A 19,878-nucleotide genomic window follows, 5' to 3' on the forward strand; every position below is an offset into this window, starting at 1 on the left:
GATGAAAACGAAGAAATAACCGGAAGAAACAGATGACGGATACACGGCTGGAGTTTATAAGTGGTGGATAACAAAGTAAACAGCATCAGCGTGACGCTACTTTGATGTCATCCTGCAAGGGGGGTGCCATCAGGGAAGGAAATTTACTCCAGACAAGTTCTGAGATTATCTGCAGCCTTAATGCTCGCGTCAACAAATGCTAGGAGCTGTGTTAGACACTCGTATGCAGTACAAGCTAAATACGTGATACGATTGCACTAAAACTTAATTGTGCCGCATCGAAGTCAGACTGTATCAAATCTTGATCTATACTTTCTCTGCCTCTCTCTTTCTACAAGGTGCAGTTCGCGTGCTTATTTTAGAGTTTTGATGTTATTATAAGAGGTCATTTACACAGGTTGGGTCATATTAACTCACGTGGATGCAAATGTTACACATTTCGCGGCAAAAGGAGCAACATAACGCATTTTAGATGCGCTTGACTTCACTCAAAATACAGGTTGAGCCTTGTGCCACATACACACTTTCACGAGCTCGTCCTCGCTGCAGTAAATTCAGCGACAGGGCACAATTTTTATCGGAACATTATGTTCAAGAATGTACACCTTTGATATTTGCGCTTGCGAATCTCAGGACAAAGCCTCTGAGCGAAGTGTGAAGATACGGAACGTGAACGAAACGACATTTTACGGCACTCAGAGAGCGATATCATATCAAAGGAATTCGTAAATGTAGGGCAGCACGGACGCCTCTAAGCCGAGCATATGTCCAGATGCATTGTTAAAAATGCTCAGGCACCCGCTGTGGGAAAGCGCACTTTGCGCTTCTGATGTAGTAACGTAAAATCTAAAGCGCTGCGTAATTACGAGGGGTGAAACGTCTGCGCGTAACTTTCTTTCATTCTTGTTCTCTATATGGAGTAACAACTGCAGATGACAACGGTTGGCTAATTACCGGCTATAACGAAATCACAAAAATAACATGGGAATAGAACGAAAGAAAAAAAAGAAAACAAAAATGCGCTGTTGGTGTAACCAAGTAGGACAATCGAGTGCTTGTGTCAGTGCCAATTTTCATTCCAGACTTGAAAATAAAAGAGTCCACTAAAACCACTTACGTAACTACCACAATGTTGATTCCCCGGAAAGCGGTTCAGGCTTTTCATCCTAATTCACCATTTAGTTACAAGCTTGAGCTATCACGGTGTATTCTAAATACGAAAGGACCTGGCTGAGCAGAGGGAAGAAGGAAGGCGTTTCGAAGGAAGATCTTTATTGATCCAGTCGGCTGCGCCACATTGAACGATAAAGGATCACACGCGGAAGTGCGAATACTTCGATTATAAATCTTCGCCTTGCTCATTCGACCAGTTTCCTCTCTGTACATCATGCATATTCTGCATAGCCCAAACAAGGCGGGTGTGAGCTGCCTCGAGCTGGATTCTCGGGGAGCGGACGCCACTTCCGGCCCCGCACGGAGGCGCACATCACCTGGCGCTATCTATGCTCGCACATTACAGTGAGAATGCCAGAGATAGCTGCCGCAGTGATGCTCACTGCGCTGTGCTCTCCGTGCGAAAGAAGACCGGAAAATCCCGTGGTCGTTGACAGAGCATGAGTCGGCTGCCTGCGCCTCACGCGTAGGGCGCGGACAATATACATTTAACTAACGCTCTAAGGAAGCGAATCCAAGTCAAGCGCCATTTTCAAGAAAAAAAATGATGCTCATATCCTTTGTTAAGTAAGCGTAAGTAACTAGCGCTGTAAAACGTGCTGCTGGAGAAGAGTCACAGCGCTACATTTTTTCATTTCTCGTTCGTTGTTACGTTGTGAAGGAGACAAAATTTGTTGAAGAGTCGCAGTATTTCCACTCCGTAAGCCAGGTTACTGCATCACAATCGTATTTTTACGGCAGGTTAACAGTGCCATATTTTTATTTTTCCTTTCTCTGAATACTGGTTCTTGTCTTTACATCGAGTCCTGGCTTTGTTGGCTAACATTTTTCGTTTTGCATAAGTGATATGAAACTCCTCCCGACCTTCGGCATTCGATATTGGAACAAAATAGAATAGCGAACAACCTTGTGGACATAGGCCGGCATTGCGGTTTCAAACTGCGGTATAAAACGGAAGTAGAAGCATACGGGAGTGAAAAACAAGATGTGTAAGCGTATGGCATACTAAAGTTTTTTTTTTTTTTTTTTTTTTTTTTTTTGCGAATTCCCAAACAGTAATGATAACGGCTAATTAACACCCCTTATCCCAGAACTGTTCGCAGGACGTCACCATGATCAACGCTCACATCAGTTTTCAGTCCATGCCATGAAGGAGCAGCAGGAATGCTGTGAATTAAGTGATTGTGTGGCAGTTATATTTTTTCGTTGCGCTCAATGACGGAAGCAGAAATAGTAACCACTTCCGGTTCCAGCATTTCCACCCTGAGAGTCATATGACTCGAGCTCACGGAGATAGCGACACTTTCGATAGCGACGAAAATTTAGAATATGGACCCTGCTTACTCGCCGCGTCGTTTGCTACAGTCGCATACAGTTGAAGAAAAAAGCGGTTCTTGCCCCACGAAGGACCCCCCATGCAGCGATGGCGTCGACCGATTCTCATTAATAATCCTCTGGAACCTGCTAGCGGGACAACGCAGGGTGTGGCAGATGAGGGTCATTATGCCTTAAATGAATTAATCGCAGCATCCCGAGGATCGGTCGGCACCATTGGCTGAAGCGCCTTTGAGGTAATATGCTGTTTTTGTTTTTCTTGTGTTGTTCCGACTGTAAATGCTTCTTCCTTTTTTTTATATAGTTATATCGGACTGTAAATGCTTCACATTGCGCACGGCATTGTGGCCATGAGTACTAGGCCAAAGAGGGTCTCCTCTACAACAGCCGCAATACTGTTTCGCTACTTAAAAAGCGTCTCTGTCCGAATGCAGCCTTGAGGCACAGCAATACACGTCCATTTTCCATACACGCCCAGTCATCAACCTTGTAGAAAAACACGGTTAATACATTTGTTCAGTTAGCAGGATGAAAGCGCCCTCTGCCTATCTGCCCTCAGTCATAAGCTATAGGCAGGAAAGGACCCCCAATATTAAAGAGAACAATCAAAAATCAGAGTCAAATTTTCTGGCTTTTCCCCTCTTTTAAAAAGCTATGTAAGGCAAAGGGAAAACTAGTCTGAAAACAGACAAAAAAAAAACTTGTGCTTGCAAATGAATTGATTTGGTTTGTGGGGTTTAACGTCCCAAAGCGGCCCAGGCTATGAGCGACGCTGTTGTGGAGGACTCCGGAAATTTCAAGCGCCTGGGGTTCTTTAGCGTGCACTGACATCGCACAGCACACGGGCACATCGCCTTCATCCAAAAGCGGCCGCTGATTCCGGGATTCCCGCATCCCTGGATACACCAGTCGAGTGCCGTAACCATTGTTGAGTACTCATAATGCTAAAACTATCGTTGACTAAAACTGTGTTCCGTTTCATACTGTACAGACCTGTACTACGCATACCGCAGTGCAATGTGCGAAATGCCGAAGATGTATTGTACGGTGCCTGCGCAATACCGTATACACACTGCCGCGCACGCACTTTGCTTGCTCCCAATCAGATCGTGCCGATGAACAGCAGTATACGCGACGTGCATGCTCTGAAGGAGAGAAAGAAGTCTTTTTTTTTTTCTTTGCAATTTGAAAGCAATTAGAGTAATAACACCGAGCGAGCGATGTTATTCGTAGCACGCACGCGGATGAACCATGAGAAAAAGCAGGCTTGCCTGCGGGCGCGTTCCGATTTGTCACGTTTACGCACCTTAAGATTAATTTCACCCTCAAGTATTTCTTATTCTCTTGCCCTGTTCCTTTCCTTTATGGTCCAGTTTGTATGTGTGCGGGCACAAAGCGAAATACCGAAAGAAGTGTCTCACTCCTTATACACGTCATGTATAAGCACGAAGGACGAAGGATAAGCTGAGTGTCTTTCCCACGAACGGTTTTAAAGCCGGTAGTGGTCTTTCCTCAATTCGCAACAATTAGAGCGGAAGGGGCGCAGCGCACCATGGTGGATTTCGCAATACAGGGACCTGTGGCACATATATCTATTGCTGTAACTTCACACACGATATTATTACCGCCACATGTTTCGTTGTGTTCATTTTTGTACATCGCCTTTTGCTTCTCGACGTGCAAGGCATTATCAGCCTTTCGTTCACAGTTGGGAATTAGTTATCTATCGTGACGATTCGATGCCGTTGTGGACTCTTCACGAAAAAGTGCGCAAGTTACCCAAGATGTCCCGTGCCATATTCTATGATAGAGCACGGCCGTCGGACTCGGTCATAATTTATTATTCGAGTGTCGGTACGGCGGAGCTCTTGTCAGCAGCACAGTTTCCGCCATCCTGCTCTGATGATACCGTGCACATATCGTTAACGCCGCGACCGATGCTTCTTGCGATTTAGGGCACACGTTAACCCAGTAAAAGTTCTGTGTCGGAAGCGTTTGCATACACCTTCATGCGGACCCACTTATAATCACGTGCAACGTCATGCCTGCAGGTTTCTGCTGAAACCAAAAAAAAAAAAAAAAAGGTGTCTTAATTGGCTGCAAAACAGTGCTGTAGAAATAGTTGTCGCTGCGAATCGAAAATTGTCAGATGAACGCGGACGCTACTAAATAACAAAACAATTTGACAACGGTTATTTTGTTATAGGAAAAAACAGTACGCGGAAAACTCCCGCACGAGCAGTAAGCGGAATAGAGACCAAAAAATGCAGCCATCAGCACCAGGAAAGGTTTGGCGCGATCCGGATAATTATGTTCAGCGTTTTTTGCCACGAGGCAGACGAGCGTCGAACGCAAAAAATAAAAGAAAAAACGGAACATTTATTTGCTGGCTCGTTCACGGGCTTTCCTGGCATAAGCGGTTTGGCAAGTTAATGGCGCGTGCCAAACATATGTAGCAGGTGAGACGCGCGCGCACACGTGCGCGCGAATGTACACACGCACGCACACAAGTGAGACCTCGACTCTGTGTCTGCTCATCCACCTGAGAAGATGAAACCAAGAGGAGCCCATTCAGTACTGTAAAGACACGAGTTCTTGGGAAGTTTTAATTGTTAGGAATATGGTGGAAATTCAAGCATATTTTTCGGTTATGTCTATCTTCTGCCTAACAGCTGAACTCCAACCTCATGACCTGCGCGCTTTGCTTCGCTCGGGGGCACGCCACGCGTCTGAATTTCTTCGTGATTTTATTTTCCTTTGTGCGCAAGAAGCGAAGTGGAACAATGCAGGTCGGCAGCTCAACTCAGCTGCAGCGTCACGTGCATGCCGCTTGAAGCGTGCAGACCGGTTAAAACAACGTCCCACAAGAATACATATACCAGACGTGGAAAAGACAATGGAAGAAAGAGGGAGAGAAAGTTGCGTTATATTGGCGGCTTAAAACGCTGCAAGAGGAACAAGAGCTTGTTCTCGAACGTTTCTTCTATAGTCTTGCTCTGCTGGTCATACCTCCACCTCTTTCTTGGCGTTAATTTCACTTGCTTGTCTTGTGTTCGGGCCGACTCGGGCGGCTTAGTAACCCTTCCCGCCGTCCCTTGCTCGGTGTCACAATGGACAGACGGAGAGCGGCTAATGGTCTCTGCCTCAAGGTCGCACGGGGAGTGTAGTCGACGGGGCCCACCGCATTAAGTTGTCCACACGACCTGGCTATAGAGGAAGAGGAGGGAAAAATAATAGGAGGGGCTCGGTGTACGCTTCGCAGCGTGAGAAAGGCAGCGGCCTTTCGTGCTCCTTGGCCCAGTGATCGCATTGCGTCCTCGTCCCTGGGAAAGCACCAGTAACAGCGTAGTAAAACCACCTAATGTAACCTAACGAAATAGAGGCAGATCCCTCTCCAGGTGGTTTAGAGGCCTCAACACGATCTCGCAGCGTTGAACGAGGACAGCCACTCAAGAGTTACCGAGGAGGAAGTGCAGGAACGCCTGAAGGAAAGTCAGTCGCTGTAAGGCGTTGTCTCTCGCAGAGGGAATAGCCACGGCCCACTCGTCATGAGTGAAAGTGCAGGGCTGTTGACTTTGCTTAAATGTGTGTCCCTGGAATCTGCTGTGGCCGCAGTCAGTCCACGTCAGGCAGTGCATGCATGTCCTAAATTTGTCACTGGTCTTTTTTTTTGTTGTTGATCTGGTCGAGGCGACATGTGATGGGCTGCAATCTCTCGACTATACGGCTGCTAGTGTTTAGGCACGAGCATAACATCCAGATTGTGAGGCTTGCAGCAGCTAGGGCAGTGAATGCGGCATGTTGGCGGAGTCCTTCATAGGAGTCGTCACAGAGCCGTAATGCGGATGTTTGTCCGCGAAGTATCGCTGAGCAAGCTCCTTTTGTATAGTGCCTGGGAGCTACACGCAGCAACGCTCGATTCAGAAAGCACCTATCACTTGTACTGAGTGCACTTACATGACGACTGCGTAATCCACCGCCAATACTATACCCAACCAATACCATACTGATCAAACAGGACGTTAACCACATCGAACTCTGGCGGGAAAATTGGCTCATGGCCCTCGATCCAAGAAAATGTAAGATCCTTTCCATCACCCGTAGCCACGAGAGTCACGCTTTTCAGTACAATATTGCTATCGAGTTCCTAGAATTCGTGTCTTCTTTCAAATACTTAGCCGTCGCATTATCCAAAGACAACATGGATGTACATGTTGCTAACACGATCTCATAAGTTGACAAAATATTGGGATTTCTTGAACGTCACCTTCGCCTCAGCCTGCAACATGTGAAATTACTCGCCTGCAAGTAGCACGTTCAACTTTATTTAGAATATGCATCCGCCGTATGAAATCAACATTATATTAACCTCATAAACGATAACCTGAAGTCGTCCAAAATCGTGCTGCAAGGTTATTCACTATTCTTATTCGAATAACGTCAGTGCTTCAGCTTTAAAGACTAAAACTGTACGCCTCCTTCTGTTCGTCGTCGCATAACCACCCTGTTACTGCACCATAAGTTATATTATACTCATCACTTAATCACGCCCCTTGAATCATGTCAGCATCGTATATCTCACCGCGCTAGCCACATGGTTCCGTACCCGAATTGTTAATTTTTCAGCCTTGTTCTTCCCTCACGCAGGTAACAATTGGAACGGCCTTCCCCAACATATCGTCGACATCCCCTGTCATTCGATGCAGATTTAAAGAAACCTTCCTTGTTTATAAACGCCCCTACTTTTCCCCGATGGGTATTTAAGGAAATTAAATGGAATGCGTCATATTTGAGGTGAAGGGTTCGTCAAGAGGACAATAGCAAGATTTGGAGGACAGTAAAGTATGCCCTATCAAGTCCTGGAGCATCAATGGACAAGAAGTGGAAGCTGTGACAGATTTTCTATTCTTGGGTGCCAAGATTACCTCGGAAGGAGACTGCAGCCATGAAATTAGGAGACGCCTGCTTCTGGGAAAGAGAGCAATGGTTAGCCTTGACCGCCTAGTAAAGAGCAGAGACATTAGTCTACCAACCAAGATCCGTATAACCCGTGCTATGGTCTTTCCAGTTGTGATGTATGGATGCGAGAGTTGGACTGTGAAAAAGGCTGACCGCCGAAGAATTGACGCGTTTGAATTGTGGTGCTGGCGAAGACTCTTAAGAGTTCCTTGGACTGCCAGACGATCAAATCAGTCGATATTGTCGACCATAAACCCTGACTGCTCATTGGAGGGTCAAATTCTAAAGTTAAAGCTCAGCTACTTTGGTCATCTGATGAGAAGAGAGGAGTCGCTGGAGAAAGATTTGATGTTGGGAAAGGTTGAGGGTCGCCGGAGAAGGGGTAGGCAGCGAACGCGATGGTTAAATGGCATTCTCGAGGCATTGCAGATGAAGCTATGTGATGTTAAGAAGATAGTGAAAGACCGGAAAGCGTGGCGTGACATGGTCCATAGGGTCACGAAGAGTCGGACACGACTGAACGCCTGAACTGAACTGAACTGAAAGTATGCAACATTGTCACACTGCTCGGCGCAGGTGTCGCAGTGCGTGTCGGGCGAGGCGAGTCGACGTCACAAGCCGACGAGGGTTGACGCGCTTGTGCAGACGCGCCGCAGTGTGGAGGTCAGATGCTTGGCAAGGGGGTGTCCGTTCTTGCAAGCTGCTATTCCTGCTCTGCGTTGTCTGGCAACCAAGGTGGAGAGGTCTCACGCTGCGCTGAGAAGCTGGCTGTCCACGAAGCGATTGTAAGCATTCAAGGAACGGTGTGTAAAAGTGCGAAAGGCCAGCGGGTAATTGTTTGACCTTAAGTTGCATAAGGCCACTGTCAAGGTAAAACATCTTAAGCATAGTTTCATCCGGCTTGGCTTTATTCACTCACCCTCGGTGGGTCTCAAATAATGGCGTAAAATGATACGATTCTATTGCCCGTGAAGCATGCAACTAAAGAAAAAAAAGGTGCATCTCTAGCAATAAAGAATGCGAGCTTGTGAAAGCCTGAGAGGAAGCTGGCTAAGACGCATTGGCGCGGGCACAGTTAGTATCGGAAAGTAAAATGTTTATAGTAATCCAGAATTTTCTTTCCTTTTTTTTCAGTATCCTGATTCGCTACTTCACTGACTTCTAAGCGTAGAGTGAGTTATTTAACTGTAGAAATAATTAATGAGAACGCACTTTGCGCGATGTCTACTCCCATGAAAAATTACTCGGAAGAAAAATAATCATGAAATTCTGATGTGCTGCGGCCGCTTGCAGCTAGTGAAAATAGTTATTTTGTTATTTGTAGTTAAGTTTAATACTAATAACTGTGTAACTTTTTATATACCGGGAGGCTAGCTGCCACTATCACAGTTACGTGTTATCTGGGCCAATTAAAGTATAATACTATTCATTTTGAGGTATGCTTCAGATGAGTAACCGATAAGTAATGCTGTTAAACTATCTCATTGCCAAAACACCATGTTTTATGTTAATTCTCGTGTGGTGCAAGTAAAAGATAAAAACGGAGAATATCAAATGCAATCATTTTTTTTTTTTTTTCGTTGAGATTCAGCGTGTGAGCATGATTCCTAGGAACGGTTATTCAGCGAACGCCACTTCGTAGATTCAGTCTCTCTAAATCCATTTTCTGAAAACCTCGTTTCATCAAATAATGTCTCTACAAAAGTATTAGATCAAGATATACAAGTGACATCCGCACTTAACTCTGTTTCTCATGCCACAGCATGCATGACGAAAAAAAAGGCGACCCACATATACTTTAACCAGAGTCGCCCTTAACCAACTGTGTTTTCTCTTCTCTCTTCACTAAGTACATCAAAGCTCTGAGACCATCATATAATTCGCTTTCTTTGAAACTTAGGCAAAACTTTACATGACGGTAGTGACCCCATGCCTCTGAAATAGAGAAACGCGCCCTTCACGACAAAGACATCGGCTTCATTTTCTTACCATCAAGCAGCCGCTCATTCGGGGAACACAAAAAGAAATCTATGTGCCATGTATCCAAGAGTACATCTTGCAAGAAGGTCAATTAGATGCTTTTTTCCGGCTAGTTCGTCGCGAGAAACTTGAGGGAGGTTATTTTTGGTAATATGACATGCGCTCATTTTCATTGCGTCTCCTCCGTTTTTTTCTTTTTGTTTTTTTTTCCCTAAAGGCCGCTTTAAACATTACAGCGACGGCGAAATATCACATTTATGTTGCCGTTTGTTGTCGCTGTCTGAAAGCACTCTTTCATGTATCCTGCAAGGTCGACACAACCGGAACCGCCATTTTTGTTCATATTTCACCTTAGCCTGATTACCAGCCACAACGACACACTGTATGCTTAAAATATTGTTAAGAATGCGCCGGGTGTATCCGTATCGTGATCAACAAACAAAAAGTTTTCAAAATTTAGATGACTAACTTTGGGGCTTAATTCGATCATTTGTCGGAGATCCTTCGCTATGCTAGCAAATAAGGAATTAAGCTGTCACCCGGTATTAAGGCATCGCTTCCCCCATCGCTTGTCAAGTTAATCGAGACTGCGACAGTGGCTGTTTACTCAGGAATAAAACCAGGAAGTCCGCTCACATTGCGCACCACCCGGTTAGCACGTGCTGGAACTACGCCCGCTCTCTTTCCACGTCGCCAAGCTTGTACAGTACTTGGCAGCCCAGACAACTTCCTCTGGCGTCCATCGGGAAAAAGGCCCGCTCCTTATCTGATGTGGCCGAGAGAGGCCGAGCTCCTGCAAAATAAAAAAGGAAAAGAAATTGAGAACCTTTGATCTACAGGAAATGGCTTTTCTTGTTGCGTTCGTTCGCAATGAACCATTCAAAGGCAGCGCATGGAGCAACAAAGCTACCATACCTTTATCAGCGTTTGCTCCAGAAAGTTATCACCCCGAGAGTTATTGTGCTAAAAGGGCCTTATCCTAAAAACGCTTGTGTAACCTTCCGACTTCTGACTTTGACCTACACGACAAGGAGGAAATATTTGCTCGCTGCTTCACTTCACTCGCCTATAAGCCGGCAGCTGAAGTACGTGCGAAAGGCAATGAAGCTGAGAGCATATTTCAGGAATAATTTGTCCGGGAGTCAATACGACGTCCCTTATCAAAACGCAAGCTGGCCATTAGCATACAGTCGTCAGATATGGCGTTATCAGGAAGACCACCCGACATAGATATGAAGCCTCACTTCAACCGAAGGATTCGAACGTGTCTGCGTGGCCTTCTGGAGTAAGGTGCAAGATCCGATTATCCCGAAAGGTTCGATTCCAATCTCGCCGTCCCATCCATGAAAGGTGCTGCCTGAGATGGAAGCTTCTGCCAACTCATCCATGTCGTGTGGTTTCCAATCAGGGACAGGGCTGGCCAATCAGGGACACGCCGTATCGCCTAGCAGAGGCCTGGTCGTGATTTTTCCGCTCTGAATGGCGATAACGCCGACACCAAATTTCCTGGAGAATAATGCGCCTCTAACGTCAATGCATTGAAATCACGTGCTCACCAACATGCTCAACGCGCGTACTTTCTCGACTAACCGGTCAATAAATCACTTGCCGCTATGTACGCGAATTGGATGACTAGTCAACCTCGAATGAATAAGAGAACCGATTGCAACAAGGCAATGGCGGTGAGTGCTTTAATGCGCTCCTAACTACAGCTTATGACAAAATATGCGAGTATTTTTTTTTTTCTTATTTAGAAACCAAATCTGTCATGATAGTTCACAGATAACGTCTGTAAGGAGCCTGTACAAATGTAATTGCACGGAAGCTCAATGTGCGAAGACCATTCCTGTGTTAGTAACATGAACGCAGATTTCGCTGCTCTGCCGCTGTTGCTCAATGATCACGACTATACTGATCTCGAGACGCGGTTCGATTCCGGTCACGGCGGCCGCGTTTCGAAGGAGGCGAAACGCTAAGCTTTCTTGTATTGCGCGATATCAGTGCGCGTTGAAGAATCCCGGATGGTCGAAATTTCCAAAGCCGTCCACTACGGCGTCTATAACATAACCGGTGCTGTTTTAGCGCATTATACATCATCATCATCATCATCATCATTATCACCACCCGGTTCTGTGCTAGCTGCATCCACTTGACCCCTGCGAGCTTCTTAACCTCATCCGCCCACCTAACTTTCTGCAACCCCCTACTACGCTTTCCTTCCCTTGGAATCCAGTTTGTTATCCTAAGCGACCATCGGTTCGCTCTTCGCACTACATGTCCTGCCCATGCCCATTTCTTCTTCTTGATTTCCACTAGAATGTCTGTAACTTGAGATATTTCTCAGATCCACTCTGCACGCTTCCTATCTTTTAATGTTACCCCTACCATTTTTCGTTCCATAGCCCTCTGCCTTGTCCTCAACTTAAGTAGAACTCTCTTGGTTAGCCTCCACGTGTCCACGGTTAGCCCCATAGGTGAGTACAGGTAAGATGCAACTGTTGTATACTTTCCTCTTGAGCGATACCGGTAAGCTGCTAGTCATAATCTGCGAGTGCTTGCCAAATGCGCTCCATCCCAATCTTGTTCTTCTTGTTATTTCCTTTTCATGGTCCAGATCTGCGGTTACTACCTGTCCTAAGTAGACATATCCGCCTACTACTTCCAGTACTTCGCTACCTAATGTAAACTGCTGTTCCTTCCCGAGGCTGTTGAACATTACCTTAGTCTTCTGCATATTGATTTTCAAGCCTACCTTTCAATAGAAAGGTAGGCTTTAGCGCATTGAACCCTATCATCTAAACCAAACCAAACCAAGTAATGAATTCAGTTGATAGACATGAACGAAGCAGTTGCTGTCATACTTAGTCATGCTAACACCTCCTGAACAGTAACCCACCACCACTATCGATCATTTACTGGAGGCTGAAAATAGTTTGTTGTCAGACTACTGGGTGCAAGTTCAGAAAAGGACTCAGATTATGCAAAAGCGATAAGTGGCTTACAGCTCAATTTTAGGCAACTTGTTAAAGAAAATAAGTAGACACAACATGAGTATGTTGCAGTAATTTTTGTGTTTTATATTTCTTATTTTTCACTTATCTAGTCGCGTGATTAACACTCTACAGTCATATTAAAGCGCTGACAGGTATGTATACAGTGCGTTAAATACTGAATACGCATGCGTAAAACTCAAAGCCCAGTTTCTCTTTCGCGTGCAGTGTTCTCAAGAATCTGCTTCCGAGTTTCTGTTGCTGACAACGCACCGAATACGATACTCGGAAGGCAGAGGAACAGCTAGAGAGCCGCCGAGCCCTACAATAGGCGGCCTTGGTAGACTTTGATTTATACAAGCCCCTCGTGCGCTGTCACGTCCGCGCCTTGTTGCTGCGCTAGTCGTCAAGACAGTGACAGCAACGCCCTTCACGCTAAAGGACAAACAAGAAGAGAGTGATCTCTGCTCAAGGAAGCGACGCGTCAAGCGTTCTTGAACGAGGCGGATGCGAATATACCTATTCACGTCAAACTGAGGTTTTTTTGCGTAGAAAAACATTGTTCCTGTCAATAGAAAAGGAACGACCTTACTCGTGTTGCCTTTTGCTTTTCTATTAATTGAGCTCTGGCCTCGAGGGACCCATTCGGCGCTGTGTCTAAGTGATTACGGCTTTAAGCTACTGCACTCAATGGCATGAAATCAAATCCCAGCCACGGCGGCTGCGACACGCAGCCGCCGGGCGGAGGCTGCGTGTCGCAGCCTCCACCCACGTGAGTGTGCTACACGTGAGTGTGCTACATGCGTGAGTGTGCTACATGCACATGCACGTGAGTGTGCTACATGCGATGTCAGTGCAAGTTGAGGATATCAAGGTGAATCCAGAGTCCTCCTCTCTGGTGTCCTTAAGACATACGCAGTTTCTCGACGCTAAATAGTATATATGCCATGCCGTGTCACACCGGGATATGCCATGCCGTTTCATGTCATGCCACGCCATACAATACCCCATACCATACCATACCATGCCATACCATACCATACCATACCATACCATACCATACCATACCATACCATACCATACCATACCATACCATACCACACCATACCGTACCATACCATACCATACCATACCAACCCCCCCGCATACCATACCATACCATGCCATGCCCATGCCCCCCCCCATGCACCATACCATACCATACCATACCATACCATACCATACCATACCATACCATACCATACCATACCATACCATACCATACCATACCAACAATACCATACCGTACGATATCATAGCATACCATAGAGGTACCGAGTGTGGACAGCTTCCCGTACTGTTACTGGCTCCCCAGTTATGGTAGCTAACAAGACGATGGCTACGATGTCAACAGGTCAATACCCAATAAGCTCTGTTAACTCATAACTGCGGGGGCATTCCAGATACGTAATCCCTCATGATTAAAATGAGTAGCGAAAACTCCGATGATCAAGGTTAATATTTGAATATAAATCCACCAAGACAGAGAACAAACAACGACGTTGCCTTTCCGAGGTAACCCTAGCCTCCAAGTACGTATCGCGTCGTGCGACGCATCAATGCATTCCTACCTCGATGCAAGTACGTTCCTCTGTTGCCAAGAATACGTCAAATCCTGGCTGATCCTCTTCCAGCACTGACATGTCCTAGGAGTGTACATCTGTTATATGCCAACACTGAAAAAAGCCATCTCTCTTTTTCTTCCTCTCTCCCCTACGCTGTCTATCACGATTCTCTCAGATTACGCCCTATTATGCTTCCTCTCCACACCGAGAACCCTTCAGGCCACAACTCCGAGCTATATTGAAAAAAAAAAAAAAAGGGGGGGGGGGGGGGGGGGGGGGGGTTGGCGTAATCTTCTAACTTCCTTTGTAAACCGAACAGCAGGTGCATTGCATCTGCCCCGAAAGCTGCACAGCGCGAGCACTGACATGCAGTCATGACGGCGCTAGCTGCCAACCTACAGGCACTTTATGCACCATCGTACGCGAAAGTGACCACGAGTTTCTGTTCAGGTAATTTTGCTGCAGCACTTTTCCTCTTCCCCTCCCCCCTTCCACTCCAGAGGCTTACGAGAGACCTGCGGTGGTGGTGAAAGAGGTAAGGGAGGGGTATGACATTATGCTACCGCCCTTGACTGGTCGAACCCGTTTGTGCGCTGTGCGTGTGCAAGTGTATGCATGCACCAGGGACAGCGGCGCGCGCCCGCCGATCGCGCGGCCGTTGCGCTTCGCACAGTTTGTCGCGCGCGATGTTTCCGGCAACCTCGCTGCGGGGACAAGGTCGCAGACCTCCCTCCGGCGGTCGTGGGCAAAGGTCTCGGCTCCGGACTCCTTCCTTATGGACACCATCCTACCACTGACGTCGCTGAGCTTTAGCTTCAAATCATGACGCCCCTATTGATCAGCTATAACCTGGAGAAATTATATGCATATATGCTTTTTGATTAAATGCCTCTTTCCATAAATTTCCTTATTGCCAGCTTTGGCCACTGCATGCAGAGCGGCCTCTATTAACACGACAAAAGTGAATTCTTCTCAAGGTCCAAGCAGGTGCACTGAAAGAGCTTCTCTATCCTTACATAAGTATTCTACGGCTTTGACCGCACCCTCACTGAATGGCCCTATCATTTGTAGTACGTTTCAACGAGGAGACGTACACCAGCTAGAAGCCTAGGTGACCTGTCAATTAGTTGACCAAACGCCCAGCTTAGCCCATACGGCGGCCGCAGGAGGACATTTCGTCGGATAGTGCATGAAAGTACAAGTCTCCACGAGGAGCCCGTCCCTGGAATAGACATATATGGCGCCGTGCGTGCGTGCGCGCGTGTGTGTGTGTGTGTGTGTGTGTGTGTGTGTGTGTGTGTGTGTGTGTGTGTGTGTGTGTGTGTGTGTGTGTGTGTGTGTGTGTGTGTGTGTGTGTGTGTGTGTGTGTGTGTGTGTGTGTGTGTGTGTGTGTGTGTGTGTGTGTGTGTGTGTGTGTGTGTGTGTGTGTGTGTGTGTGTGTGTGTGTGTGTGTGTGTGTGTGTGTGTGTGTGTGTGTGTGTGTGTGTGTGTGTGTGTGTGTGTGTGTGTGTGTGTGTGTGTGTGTGTGTGTGTGTGTGTGTGTGTGTGTGTGTGTGTGTGTGTGTGTGTGTGTGTGTGTGTGTGTGTGTGTGTGTGTGTGTGTGTGTGTGTGTGTGTGTGTGTGTGTGTGTGTGTGTGTGTGTGTGTGTGTGTGTTTACCTAAACAATCTGTCGAATTCACAGGCACTGCTTGAGGGTGAGGTGACAAACACTAGATAATTATATTTTGACCGAAATCCGGAAGAAATGGGCAGGTGGATGAGACTAGGGAGCTTGCAGAGATCAAATGGAGGCAGCTAGCACAGGCGCAAGTTAATTGGAGAGACTTGGGAAATCTATATTTGTCTTGCAGATGCTGCTTCTGCTGATGATGACCTAGAAATCATTTCTCCTCAATGGAAATACGTTCTCCGAACGTCTGTAGCATTCTTGCCCACATTGCAGTATTGAAGTCGTACGATTTTTTTTTGCATTTTTTTGTTTCCAGTGTTAATCCACTTTTTTCAATCTGAATATGTTGTTTATTTTCTTACTGTTATTGCTTATTGTATGTTCATTTTGCACTGCACACAATATATATGTTTACCCCCTACGATAATGCCCATTTGGGCGCTGTATAAGTACGAGAATAAATAAATAAATAATGTATGCAGCTGTGTGTAGGTGTGTTAAATACTTCCTTTGCTAAAAGCCATGCTAGCAGGGGCGCCACATATCTTGTTAAATGTATGCTTATCATTATAGTACGAATTTATTTCTCGCCCTTTATCACTTATTTATCTATGCATAATTTCACAAGGTAGCTTTTCCGAGATAATTTCACACTCTTTGGCTACTCCACAAGACGAAACATGCTGCTCAGCAAAACCGATAAAGCATCTTGTTTCGCACCTTATCTGGAGCGATAATATCGTGCTGGCCGTTTCACATCACTCTACATAGCACGTAATACGGCAATGACCATGCAACACGAGAGAGCTGCTTCCTTGATTTTATTTACCATCTTTATGTAAATTCGGTACAACACACCGCCTTGCCCCAGTGTACCCGCTCAGGAAGGCCTTTATAATGGTGTTTAGTAAACACACCAGTCGAGGACGAAACGCAAACACGCTCAAATGGATAACTGCGCTCGTTCCCGCCGGCATTCACCACATGCGCCGCCCATGCCAAAGACGTTAGTCGCGCTCTCAGCACGTCTGCCCCGATCATTAGCATACAATCGGAGTTGGCAATGCGCCATCCAACGAAAGCTGCAGTCACCTGTACGAGAGACAACGCCGCATTTCTGACGAACCGTATACATACCTCCCAACACTCGAAAGCCTGCTGCTATTCAGCATTGCTGGCAGAGGCGCCCAACATGCTGCGGCTACGCCCACGCGACGTTGCGTAGTGCAATAAGCTGCCCATATCCGCACAAGCGCATTATATGAATTAATGACACCCCTCATCAAGTTCCAAGTCGGCGCAAGTGGAAGTACTGAGTGGTAGCTTCGACAGTGGCAGCCTTTGGTGCATGCCTTTTAAACAAAAAAAAAAAAAGAGGAAAATTTAATGAAAAGCCACTGGTGATGGTGGTAGTGGTTTAAAGTAATAAATAAGCAAGGAAAATAAGAATATCTTAAGCACCCCAGATGCGACCAGCGGGCTGGCAATACATTTTGTACACAGGTAGTGGTGACAAATCGGCTATCTCGCCTCTCTTTTCCGGTCTCCTCTGCTGCAGCCTTTGAGTCCGGAGCAGCAAAACGAGTGGTGCATGCATGGTGGCCACAAGGGCCGTTGTCTGGCAGCACTGATTCCGCTGTTGGAGAGTTTTAGATCAAGTCTCCATCCCCAGCCTCCAACAGTGCGTGCTGGCGTTCCCAACGAGGTGGAGCGATAAGTTCACTCATATATGCCCAACATTTATGCCCAATTTAGGAAAAAAAAATTTCTATACAAAATTTTTAATTTATTTTAAACTTCCAAATAATTCTTGGATGCACGGAAATATTTTTCAGCAACACCGACTTTCGAGCGGTCCACAGCGTAGGATACCTGTTTCGTGTAGCAAAGCTACTAAACCTTCATATCCACTCTAACGTCGCATTCCTCACGACGCATGGTAGTTTCGCCGTGACAACGCTCAAGTCTTCCTTGCATTTCTAGAGCGCTCACAGAGAAGACTGGGGCGGCTCTTCCTAAACTGACACAGCAGCGTCTCGAACTATAGCCTAGCTGACTTAGGTTTTTACGCACGCACACACACACACACACACACACACACACACACACACACACACACACACACACACACACACACACACACACACACACACACACACACACACACACACACACACACACACACACACACACACACACACACACACACACACACAAACACACACACACACACACACACACACACACACACACACACACACACACACACACACACACACACACACACACACACACACACACACACACACACACACACACACACACACACACGCGCGCGCGTAAACACAGAGACCAGCCAGTCAAGCATGAGTTGCACAGGGGTCCGAAATTCTTAACAAAAGATGAGCAGCGCAAGAAAAAGCAGTATAGTAAAGTCCGTGCGGACCTCGGACCCCTCAAAAAAGTACCCCAGCAGGACAAAGCCGTCAGGCAGACACCAGATTGTGGAAGTGTGCCCAGCGCCCTTTCTCCCCCACACTTGCGCTGCACACAATTGACGTGCCTCCAGGTGCAGTGCCCCGACAGTTTCCAGTCACTACGACACGTGGCGCAAGACAGACAGGAGTCAGGGGGAAAAAAAATGAATTCTACTCTGAGAAGTGAGTTCGAAGAACTAGAATGCCGAGGGAAGAAAGTAAATCAAATAAATAAAGTAGGCTGAAGAAAAGAAAGAAAAAAAAGAGAGAAAAGTGAAATATTCTGGAGTTGTTATCTGCGGTTGATGTGCGGGTGCGATTTTATGAACCCAATTAGGAATTCTTAACTATAGGTAGATATGGGAGTTTAAGCTGATTTGAATTTATAGGTAAGATACGACTCTGCACTTCTCTGTCATGGTGTGTGGATAAGTTTGGTTCCAGGATGGTTACCTTTAAGTTATTGAATTCGTGACAGGGAATATTAACATGCCTCGATAAGGGGAGATTAGGGAGTGACTTGGCGTGTGTGCGATGATTATTAAATCTTATTCTGAAGCATAGCAGCTGACATGTTGAGCGCTCAAGGAGATATAGCAAATTTAGGCTGTCACAGTTGAAGTTACCCTTGATTTTATGGAAAATTTGTAGACTGCTGACAGCGGTGGTTGATGCGGTCATTTGGACGCAGACCTGATAACAAGGCTTATTGTAAGGTGAACAGCCCGCGGTCTTAGGAATGATGATTTTTGAGGACGTTAAAATGTCCCGAGGACTTCTGTTTCATCGGTACACAACCCGTGGTGGCTCTGCAAAAAAAAAAAAAAAAAAAAAAAAAAAATTGCAGCGTTCACTCTGCTCGAGTATGTTGTAGTGTTTGGCTAGAATGTGCGAGACATTTGGAACAGAGACAGAGTGTGTTAAAATAAGGTTCGTGACATTAGATTTCTGGGTAGCCCCATTCAATCCACGAAGACTCTCTTCGCAATTGTGTTTGGCTGCTCTGTCTATGGAATCGCCAATTATTTGTGCAGGGTATTTTTGACGCAGCAGCGCGTGTTTGCGTTCTACACAGTTGGATGTGAAGTCATCGTTTCTAGAACAGATGCGCATGTGCCTGGCTGTAGGGGACCGCATATTTAGTGCCTCGTGTGGCTGCTCGTGGGCTTCCGGTAGAGCTTGGTAACGGTAACGAGCCTACTGTGAGAGACCGTGACTGTAAGGTCAAGAAAATTCATCGTGGAGCACGAATAGTGGTGCGAATATTTGGTTGAAGGGTGAGCGTCGTTCAAGGCTTGAATAATTTTATAAGCATATATATATATATATATATATATATATATATATATATATATATATATATATATATATATATATATATATATATATATATATATATATATGTATGTATTGTCGCGGACAACAGGGCAAGTGAACGACAGGGCTAGGAGCAAGCAAAGTTCCGTACACAGCGCACGAGCCGACTTCAGTGTCCTCTTCTTCAAGGCGCCAGCTAACAACATCAGGAACACCAGGTGGCAACACTCTCAAACGTGAGTTTAGAACTAAAAGGTTATATTTTGGAGAGGACACTGGAATTTTTTTTTCGGAAACTAGCAGAACACCAGAACGACGCTGGTGGGTTCGAAAAGGAAAGTTATCGAAAAGGTACACTCGTAGACAAAACGT

At 46.1% G+C, this 19,878-nt stretch overlaps 2 protein-coding genes across 2 annotated transcripts in view; one reads left to right on the forward strand and one right to left on the reverse strand.

The window, feature by feature from the left end:
• LOC146185437 (carnitine O-palmitoyltransferase 1, liver isoform-like) overlaps window positions 1-19,878 on the reverse strand; it is a 114,101-nt gene that overhangs the window by 56,875 nt on the left and 37,348 nt on the right. Inside the window, exon 2 of the mRNA XM_084606382.1 lies at window positions 10,084-10,240. The gene's annotated coding sequence lies outside the window, so the exon portion shown is untranslated. The remainder of the gene's footprint in view (window positions 1-10,083; window positions 10,241-19,878) is intronic.
• LOC146185439 (uncharacterized) overlaps window positions 1-19,878 on the forward strand; it is a 74,129-nt gene that overhangs the window by 1,999 nt on the left and 52,252 nt on the right. The gene's annotated exons all lie outside the window — the stretch shown is intronic.

Source organism: Amblyomma maculatum, chromosome 6 (assembly GCF_055883805.1).
Source record: "Amblyomma maculatum isolate TAMU_Amacu chromosome 6, ASM5588380v1, whole genome shotgun sequence".
Classification (NCBI taxonomy): Eukaryota; Metazoa; Arthropoda; class Arachnida; order Ixodida; family Ixodidae; genus Amblyomma; species Amblyomma maculatum.